Source organism: Mastacembelus armatus, chromosome 10, assembly GCF_900324485.2.
Source record: "Mastacembelus armatus chromosome 10, fMasArm1.2, whole genome shotgun sequence".
NCBI lineage: Eukaryota > Metazoa > Chordata > Actinopteri > Synbranchiformes > Mastacembelidae > Mastacembelus > Mastacembelus armatus.
In genome coordinates this window covers 3,568,509-3,580,051 of record NC_046642.1, presented here as the reverse complement: position 1 = coordinate 3,580,051, position 11,543 = coordinate 3,568,509, and positions in this window count along the sequence as shown.

Here is an 11,543-nt window from a genome sequence, read left to right as displayed (position 1 = left end):
CTGCATGCAACACACTTTTTAACTGTTCATTTGATGAGCAATCCCACTTGATGCAGGAACTGACAACGCGTCTGGGGAAAGTAGACTTGCTTTTTTAATTAAAAGTTGTGGTAGGACGACACTTTGTAAAGCATCTTGCTTACCCCAGTCTTCAGTCAGGCACTTTGTGTCCCTGCCATCCACCGCAGCCTCCTCCCATTAAAGGGTCTGCAGTATAATAATAATGTCCGAATACTTTGGCACTTGTGTGTGAGAGACAGCAGTTATTATGAGCATGACCACAAGAAATTGCTTGGTAACAAAAACATAATGAAACAGCATTTAGTTTTTAGACCTTAATATAAATACGTTGAGACTGGCAGATTTTAGGCTGCATGGGTGTCTTTTTCTATCACACAGATGTTAGTAGCTATGGTGGGAATATAATGTTATTGTAACTCTACCTTAGTGCATTTATAATTATATTTATTTAAATAACTATACGTTTATGAAGTCTGTCATCTTTGCAGAAGGATTTCAAGCTAGGTTTAAAATATATACATTTCTGATTTACAATCATATGAAACTCACTATAGATTTTAGAAATTGATTGCACCCTGTAGAAAAAACAAATACATTTCATGTGTAAAACAAAAACACAGTAACTTATGGAAGTACTTAAACCCTTTATTTTTTACAGACTACATAAAGCACTGTACAGTATAAAGTTTTCACTTTGTCATTACTGAGTATCATAACAACAAGGGTCTGAATACTTCCTGCTGTATATGCAGTAAAAGCCCCGCGTGGCATTTTAATTGGCTCTAACAAAACATCAAAATATCTGATTCCTAATTGTGATTGATTTCATTCCAGAGAGAAACTTAAAAAAGCAAGAACGTCAGTGGTTCATATGACAATATTTCACATGACAGTGTGCATGTGTTGGTCTGTTCGCTATGAGTTGCTGTTAATCAGACCTTCTGAAGGAGGGAGGCTTGTCTGAGAATGTGAAGCATTCTGGTGGGAGAACAGAGTGATTGGCAGATAAGAAATGCTGAGCAAGGTCCTGACTGGTAAGAGACTTATTAGGTGGAAAAAGGGATAAAACAATATATATATATATAAAAAAAAAAACAGTCAGTCCCACCTATGTGAGCACACACACATACAAATGATGAAACACACACTCATAGACTAACAGTGATCACTGCTGTCACAACAACCAGAGCAGTGAGTGACCTGTGGCGTCTCTGAAATCAGCTGTCTTTGTGTTAAAACAGTCTCCTGCTGTTTGTGTAGTCGGGTCTTTCCCCACCAGGACTGCCTGGGTGGACTCTTTTCAAGTCCTAACAAATAACAGGACAGTCTGACACTGACACAAACTACACTTGTGATTCATGAGGAACTTTTTTACACACACAGTGCAGATGGCCAGTAGTGTTATCCTGAGAAGGGAGAGCAGCTGTCCAGAGACAAAAATTGATATTTTTTTAAACATTGAACCTGGCACTTAAAGAACAAAATGTTGTTTACAGAAATGAGCTTTCAAATTAGCTGCAGGGAGATGAAGGACTCATACAAATATACAAAATAGAGCAGACTGAAGGACGGGCTTCTGCTGCCAAAGTGATTGATGTAAATGATTCATATAAATTATTGCAATTTCCAATGAAAAAATACATCCTTAGATTTTACTAGTTGTAAAATTCCTGACATTGATATGTACGATGACACCTTGAGATCTGCCACTGGTCTCGTCTTTGAGATCTGCTCTGGTGTCTGGTATTTGGCCTCCACCAGCTGCTGAGGAGAATGTTCAGCTGCTAAATGCTCCAGTATGTTCAGCAGCTAGTTGCTAACTTTGTCTGTCTGCTGTTTAGACAGATGGTGTACAGAGGGTTTATTCAATTTTCATATCGCACAGTATTTTTGTTAATATGAAGGTACTGGGTCCTGGAGCTGAAATGATCTTTTTGCATAAGATAAATAACTTGCTCATGTGCACAATATACACTAAGATTCCTATAAAATAAGTCTATAAAGGTGCAGTAAACCAGTGACCAGAACATTCATCTGGATTTGCTCGTTAGCCAGCTAACGCTAATTTTTTCATGTCATAGCTTCAGGAACCAGGATGGGATGAGGGAGGAAAAGATCAGTAAGGAGGGTTAGGGTCTGGGTTTATGTTGGGTTTTACTCTACACTCCAGAAATGAGGTAGAATTGCTTTAAAGGTGCAGTACGACAAAAAACAAACAATGCACTTTGAGATGGATTAGGGTGCAGCTGTGCTAAAGCTAAGCTAACTGCCTCCAACTACATTTGCTTGGAAACGTAAACAGCCGTACCGTTCGGAAACAACCAGCCATTTACTAACCACTAGTGGATGATCTTCATTAGGTCTTATTCTAACTGACTCAGGTTGAATATGAAAAGATTGTTGATGGATTGGGATAATAAAATATCACAGATATGTTTAAAATGCATTCAGCATTTACAGGTATGGGTCAAAGGGGGCCATAAAAACCAGCTCTTTACATAACAATATTGAGAAGCATGTATTGGAAAGCCTCGGTTTCCAGCTGGCAGTGCACACCAGGTTGTAGTGACAGCTTTAACGCACCAAGCAGGAACATCATGGCTGGTAAAGAGTCTCCCCCCCGGCCCCTCGCCCTCCTGTAGACAGAAAGTCAACTGTGTCATTGGCCCGCTAATGGGAGGGATCACGCATGGCTGTATAACAAGAGCAGGACAAGCTGTCAGTGGTCCTCTGACAGGTGCTCTCTTCCCACAATGCCTTTCAGCTCTGCTGCGAAAGGTCCTCGAAGCCCCTAAATCTTCGGGTGCTCTCTGCTGACCAGCCAAACGCGTCCATCTCCCACAGACACAAGTAATTAGGTTTTCACCCAAGCCTTAAACGGGAAACTGGGAGAATTCTCTGCTGTCGCTTCGCTCTCATTCGCTCCCGCTCCACCTTTCTTTCTCCTCCAATCAAACTACCTCCAGTTTCTACACTAAAGAGGTTTGTGTGTGTCTGTGAGTTTGTGCGACACAAGGGAAATAGGAAAAAAAAAAGAAACAAAAAGCCTGAGAGAATGAATGATGACTGATGCTGAGAACCCTCACAGCTAATAATGATTCGTTACAATAACTGCCAAAACATTTCATGCAGCAAATGAGTGTGGGAGTGGAGCCCTTGTCACTCAGCCAGGCCTACTGAGCAAACACATCATCACAACAGCAGCTATTTATCTACATAATACACTTATATAATGAAGAAAAAGCCTAATACAGCACTACAAGGCCAGTGCTAATCACAGTGCTAAAGGCTAAGAGCACTTGATTGAACAATCAGTCTGGAGTTTCTATAAAAGTCAGATCAGAAATTACAGTTGCATCCTGAATCCTGCATTTAGCTTAGTTTGTGCAACAAAAACACTTTAATTAAGATTAGGAATAATTGTGTTGAGCAAATACTGAAAACACATGACTAACCCTAACACTAACCTTGACCCTATCTCCACATTTTGTACTGATCTTGTGTTTTGAGTGCCTAAATGTAACCATGAAATAACCATAAAATATTCCATACTCGGATAAAGTGGATCACCAGCAGATAGAAAGAAGGATTTAGATGAATAGTATTAAATAAGCTCCATTTGTTCCCCCATCTGATTATTCTAGCATTTACAGTCCAAGTCACAGGAAGCAGATCTCGGTTTTCCTCACAGATAAATGGAAACTCAACTTCAACAAACCCGACTGTTGTTTGCAGGATGATTCTAAAATCCTTCTGGGTCTCAAACATTTCTCTCCTGTAGACTGGTAAAGTTCTCATGCTGAACATAGGAAATGAAGAAGAATTATACATCAGGAGAGTTTTTAGGGACATTTTGATATGTTTTGATTTGTTTTTGCTGTGTCTTTGGGTCATCGTTACAATCTATTGTATTGGCTGTGTCTCCACACAAGCAACCCATTGGTGATAGTTGTGTATGTTGCATAAACTACACAATATGATATTATTCTAAGCAGGCTTTGTGTATATTAACAATTATTTTTGTATTGCAAATTCCTGGAGATTTTAACTTTCCCTACATACAGATTCTAGCAGGAGTTAGAGCAGTTTGCTTACTTAAGTGGAAAAATGTCATGGGATAGTTAATATGGATCCTGGAATAGATGCTTATAGTCTGACATCCTTTATTAAACAGTGACTATAGAAAACAAGCAATTTGTTTGTTCTGACAATTTGCTTTTTAAGGCAATTGGATACACAGTATGTAGGGCAACAGGAAGAGACGCGACATTTTTCTAAAGTATGTTTGGAAGAATAATGTTTTCCATTCTGTCGCTGAAAAATGTGAAATGTTGCATCTCGCGGTGTGTATTTTCTAGGCCAGAACTGTGCGCCAGATTCACAGCAAGTCCCGCCATGAAGTGGGAACAAATTTATCTTGGCACTCACTGCCTGGCTAAAGCAAAACAAGTCTTCACTGCATCTTCTAGCTGTCAAGTAGTCTCTGCACTACAGCAAAAAGTGATTTTATCTAGCATGAAGTTTCTGTTTTGTGTTTTGCTTGTGTGTGTGTGTGTGTGTGTGTTGGTGGGAATATGTGAAAGTAAAGAAAAAGATAACTGTTGGGTGGTTGATATTATCGTCCCACAAAACTGTAAAAATGTCTTAAAAAGTCTCCATTCACTCGCATTTTGTGTAGCCTGACATTGCAACTTGGCAAATACATAAAATGTCAGTGTCCAGCGAAAACATTAGGCTTTGTTTTGCTAATAAATTAATAAATAACTTATTTAATAAATATTTCTCAGGTAAATCAACTGTCACTGTATCTAAACAGTAATTAGCTTTAGAGAACACAAAACTCAATTTTACAGACAATAAAGAAAAACCTAAGCTAGGCCTATTGCTATTGGGCACTAGCAGACCCCATTGAACAGGGGTCTCCAATCCTAGTCGTCCAGCACTACTGTCCTGCAGATTTTCCTACTATCCCTGCCCTTCCACTTTCTGATTGGCTGAACACACCTGGTCCAGGTAATCAGCAGTAGGGAGGGCAGGGATATCTGGAAAACAAGCAGGAACGTAGCATTCGAGGCCTATCTCTGCCACAATCAGCCACTCAGTAAGGAGCTTCCACTCCTGGCTTTATATACCAGAAGCCCCCCCTACAAAGACAAACCACCACCAGTAAACAATTCATTAGGCCATCCCATTACTATTTCCAGAGTACTTAAAAGGCTACTTCATAAATTCTCCCCTCTGTTTCCTCCCAACATGGACCAGGCCAAACTCCTCCTGACTATAAAGGGCTTTAGAATCTGCCACTTCCTGTTTGAGAGTCTTGGACCTGGCACCTGATGGTAAGATGGAGGGGCGTCCATACAGACATTTGGTAAGTCATTTTCAATCTATTAGCTATTTTAGTATGTAGCCCAGACATGCTAATATACCTTAGCCTCACAAGTTAATGGCTTCCTGCAGCAGCAGGTTTGACGGTATGGTGCATTAAAGTTCTTCGATCAATCAGTCTGATCTATTGCTGGTAAACAAACATAGACTGTGAAAAAATTACATCAATTTGAAAAACTGTTTTCAAACCTTTAGCTACAGGAGGGATAAACCAAACGCAGACGATTCTGTTCAATTCATGAAGGCTCAAGGTGTTGATCAGGTGATAATTTAGTTGTCAGGTGAACATAATGAGCGAACAGTCTCTACCAACATCTCCCAGATATTACCTGAGGGAGGAAAGATTAAATAAATGGTGTTTATCTATTCAGATAGAGATTTTTACCACAGGACTCACTCAGTACGTTAGTCGGACTAATTGAGTTAGTCCAACACTGGGATTTGAAAATACTTATAAACATGTTAGTCTAACTGAAACTGTACTAAAGTGCATTTCTCAAAGTCGGACGAACCAACCCAGATAATGCAGGTGGGAGATGAGCTCTAACACTATAGCCACAAAGGACAGAGTGAATCTCATTTGTAGAGAAAGCAAAGCAATACAGCATGTATGAAATGTACAGATTTAACGTGCCTACTACTTTGCCACTAGCTGACTTGTCTGGTTTGGGACAAGGACAGTACCCCAATGAAATGGCCTAGTGAGGCTATGACAGCAGCTCCACTACATGTATACATGACTGAAGCTGTGCTGACACTTGTACTACGAAATGTATGTTGCTAAGGTCGTTAGTGAATTTAAGAAAAGGTGATCTGATGCCCTTAAAAAATGACAGATGTGCTAAAAGATGAGCTTTTTTTTTCTTAAATCCCTAAATAATGCAGTTTGTGGAGATGTAAATCTTTTAGAGCAGTAGCCACAGACAGTAGAAGGTGTGGAGAAGGCTGCAGGGGAGGTGCTGAGAAAAGGCCAGAGCTACCATCTGACAGCCTCCATTAGACAGAGACAGAAGACTGAGGTTAACTGGTGCAGATCAAGCTGATATGGCAAACCAGCAGCTGCTTTCTCATCCAGTGTCTGCTCAGTGCCGCTCCACTTAACCAGGACCTTTATTGTTAGAATATGAGACTCCATATGCACACGACTAAAGAGGGAAGCAGCCATTTAGCAAAACTCAACTGAAGGTGTCAGGAAAAACTTAGGTACTCATGCAGTTATGGTTTTAAGCAGATTCAAGGAAATAAACTATCTGTGAAAAGTGACGTAATCAATAAATACATTTTCTGTATATTTTTGAGGTGCAGTGTTTCATAATTTTGACTTAGTTTTATTTCCTCAGTCAAAATCACTTTTTACATTTTTTTTTTCCATCATCATGGATAAGTCAGTTTGTGGAAAAAGGCTTCCATGATTATCTTCAGTCATTTCTTCTGTGCATGTCTTTGTCTTAACCCCAGTGCTCTGATCTTTTCTGTTTCATTTATTTGTTTATTTTATTGATTTACTCGTCCTTTGTGAAGAAATCATTTTTATTTTTTTAAATTTTCTGGTACTTTTTATTTAAAATTGTGAAATGCAGATAAAACTCACTCAGGTATTTCTGTTCTGTTGACTTCTATGTTCATCCTTTCTTGATCTCCCAGTCCCACAATCTGTTCTTTTCATTCCACACAAACCACCGAAGCGATTTGGTGAAACTGAGTTGCATTAGTACGAAACCTTGGTAGGCAAATGAGCAATGCAATATGAGTCATGATTTTTTTCATGTCTGTTTATGCAGAGTGCAATCAGTCTCTCCCATCCCTGTGATCCTTATTTCAATGCCTTAGATAACATAATTGCAGGCTATGCTGTTTCTATTTTTGAGGCCTCATCGGACTGTGAAGGCTCAAAGAGAATATGAACCCTGTTTGAAATGCTGGAGCACAGAATACATTTCAAAGCAAAATTATAAAATGCATCGATTGCTTTTACTGTCAAACATTGCACAGTTGTTCTATACAACAAATTCCTTGGCTGGGCTAATCAACATGGAGATAATCTGTACACCAAAGTGAGTCTGACATTTAATTCCTCAGCATACAGCAACGCAATTATGTCAAGATTTACCACCTTGGAATAATTTTCTGCAGCTTTAAGTGAAATATGAGCACATGTGGTGAAATGGACTCCCACACAGTGGAGTGAACACAGCTCTCTCTTCATACAAACTGATGGAAATTATATCTCCAATGAAACTGCACAATCTGCCCTGGAGCACAGAAGTTGTTCTTTAGGACACTAAGCCACTTATGAAAAGTTGCAGTAGGTGTGAAGATGAGTTTTAGCTTTGGATTTAAAGGCCTCTGATGTCAGCACGGGGAAGAGGAAGGGGGTGTAGTATGAAAAGGCCTTGCAGCCTAGAGACTAACTCCAGACAGAACAGACATTAGCTTTGTGCTTTAGCAGCAGAGAAGATAGGATGAAATACAAGGTTTACAGATATCAGACAGGTATGAGGGAGATTTCTTATTTAAGGTTTTGTAAGTCATTAAAAGCAACTTAAGAGTGGCCTGACATTGATAAAGTCAGTGAACAGAAGTTAAGGTAATGTATTGCAAGCTTGTTGAGAACCGTCAGCTTAAGGGAAGAATCCGGTGCAGATCCTGCTAGAGGATGTCCTGGTGCTGCAGCACCTCCTTTCAGATGGTAGGGTGGTAAAGTGGGTAAAGATGCTGTGGCTGAGCTCCTTGGTGATGCTGAGAGCTTTGCATGTGCAAAGTACAGATGACCTTTATTACCATTTGTTGTAAGCTCTTATAGGCCTTAGAGACTTAGAGTTCCCAGACAGTGGTCAGAATGCTTTCAGTTGTGCCTTGGTAGAACATGATGATGATGATGATGATGATGATGATGATGAGTGGAGGTAGACTCACCTTCTTCAGGCTGTGGAGGGAAGCGGTGAAGTCAATGATAACCTCCTTTATTCCTCTGGGTGTAGTGAACGACTGTTGGTCTGCTAGTAGGCCCCGCCTCTTCTCTGTAAGCTGTTTCATCGTTGTTGCTGATGAGACCCAGCACTGTTGTGTCATCAGGAAACTTAATGATGCGGCTGCAGTTGGATAATGCAGTGCAGTCATACATCAGCACAGCCCGGGGACGTGCCGGAGCCCACTATGGTGGTGCTGGGCGTGTTAGCTGCCTTAGCTGGCTCAGCTCGACAGTCAGGTGAAGGCCACAGTCACACAGATATTCAGTTCTCTTTTACATCTTCATTGTTTTTTCTTTCATGCATTAGACCCATCCTTTACTTTTGGTTGTGACCTTTTCATGTTTTTCTCTATTTCTGTATCTGGTGTGTGGCTACCTTTACTACAAACACAGTTTTTCAGCTAGAGCTATAGCCGACGCTAATACAGAAGCCAGTGCATATAATGTTCATTATTAATACTCAATTGAATACTGTTGTAGCATCAATGTATATTATTGTATAAATTATTGTAGCTATAGCGTTTAGCTGGAAAAATCTATTATTAGTTAGACTGTGCAAGAAAACAGAGCCACACTGAATATCTTATAGATGTTTACAGATTAAATTGCACAGACAAAGAACTTTAAAGTTAATAAACACCCACTACATAACTGGAGCTACTGTGATCTACAGCAACATCTTTTCATGCTCCAAGTTAAGGCAATGACATGACATGCCAAGAACAGATGTGCCCGCTACATGTGGCGAAATAATATTCTGTTGTGATGATTAACATCTCTTCTCCCCTCAGCCTTGAGTTTTGCCCTTGTTGAGCATTTGTTTAGACTACAGCGGCGCAGATCCTATCTGTAAGGAGACACGATTCCTTCCACATTTACTAACCTCAAGAGAAAGTCTGGTGCCACTTCAGAAATAACAATGTACATATAACTACAGTCAACACTAAGTGATAAAACGAAACACCACAGTTGCTGTCGGTCATGAACATCAAGGATTTCAAAACAGCTTGCCTGGTACGTCTCACCCATACAAAAAAAAAAACAAAGATGTTTTTATTTTGCTGCTGGAATTTCTTTTAGAACAAAACAACTGAAGCAATAAAATAAGCAGAGATGACTAAAAGTGTGTGTGTGTGTGTGTGTGTGTGTGTGTGTGTGCGCGCGTGTGCGCACATGCGTGCGCGCGCGCATGTGTGTGTGTAAAAAATCCACTTGGGCAGGAAGAAATACAAGTTCTGCCTTGAATTCAGGAACAACAATAACTTCCAAATTCTAATCTCACCTTCATGTCTGCCTTACTTAACCTTGTGCCTCCATTTGTTTTTGGCTTTGTAGCATATTTCTTTAATATTTGTGCATGTGGTCTGTTGACATGGAATTAATTCATTAAGACTATGCATTTTGAAAGCTCTGGGAGAAAATAGTAAATAAGTCAAGATTGTTTTAATATAACAAATAATTTAACAGCTAAAAATCTGCAGCTTGAATCATCTTAGGCCTTTAATTATTTTATCACAATTAATTGATGCATTTCTAAATTTGATGCCAGAGTGTGTGTGTGTGTGTGTGTGTGTGTGTGTGTGTGTGTGTGTGTGTGTGTGTGTGTGTGCGTGTGTGTGTGCGTGTGTGTGTGCGTGTGTGTGTGCGTGTGTGTGTGTGTGTGTGTGTGGAGTTACTGATATTTGGTGCTTGGCAGAACCAGTGGATGGAAATGATTATCACCTGAACCGAGCTGGCTGTGGTCAGTAACATGCAAATAAGTGTGGCTGTGTTTTAACTGCCCAGACATGTGGGAGTTTCCACTTTAATCAGATCAGCTAAACTGACATTCAAACAATTTTCCTGTTATTGTCTCTGGTTTGTTTTGTGTTATGCGTTGTGGTCCACCCCTCCCCTCCGTAATGAAGCTTAAAACAAACAGAATAATTTGGAAACACATTGTGATTCAGGGACTCTTACTTTTATAATTAGAGCAGTTTTTACAAGTGCATATTGTTCACTGCAGGAAGTCAGAACGGCTGCTGTAAAAAATCTGTTATAAAAACAACATGATATCAGAAACCATCATGATGCAGGAGAATTCTAGCTTTAGGTCTTATTTAACAGTCAGAGGTGATATTGAATTGGACATCATTATTACTGAAGATGGTCCTGATGCATGCTTATGAATGTGTTCATACATGCATAGATTCATTCATAGGAACAATAAAATATAAATAATAAATCAGCCCCAGTACTGGCTGTGAGGCATCCAGAATGATCATACTGCTGAATAATTGCCTCCTGGAGAGTGTCAACAAAAAACCCATCAGTGTACTGTCACACACCTCCAGCACCTCAATTACACATAGACACCACAGTAATCGAAGGACTGGAGTACTGGTGTAGAGTCAGCAACCCTTTATCAGAGCCTGTGTCTATATAAAGGCACAAATGTTTCAGGAATAAAGCAAAACATTTAGAAGGAAATAGCAGCAGTGGTCAAAATCCTAAAAGTAGCATCACATCAAATCTCCAGTAAGTATCTACTAAGTATTTACTTAGAAGGGGTTAATGTTTACACAGATATACTGTACAGGACTGTCTCCTGTGCTCTAAATCCTCTGTCCAAACAGAGGAAAAGCCTTTGACAAAGCATGAAACCGAACACAATGGGCCTTTTTCACGGCACACATACTGATTTGTCATTGCAAGAAAAGCACAGGGGGAACTAATAGCATTAGTTTACGTGTCCCAGTAAGTCAACATGAACAAAAGCTCTGCTCTGCAAGTGGCACACCTAGATTTAATGAAGCCATTATTAATGTTAATTACACCTGTGGCTTTCAAGATCCGACGTGATCGAAGCATATTGAGCTTTAACAACATCACATACCTTTAATAAAATCTGTATATGGTCCAGCTTAACTGAAATGACTACTTTTTGTAGTCAAAATTTAAATGATTTCACCTTGACCATGTATATGTTTAGGTTTTGTAATACATTCAATTAATTCAGGTTTGTTTTAAATTATGTGACTTTAAAAAAAACATTAATGAACTTATTGTAACTTTTAAATGAATAACTATACTGTGAAATGTGTTTTTAGAGAGTTTTTTTTTGGAAAAGAAAAGTGAACAAGTGATTTCTAAAATTCCTCTCCTTCACATTAAAAACACCAGC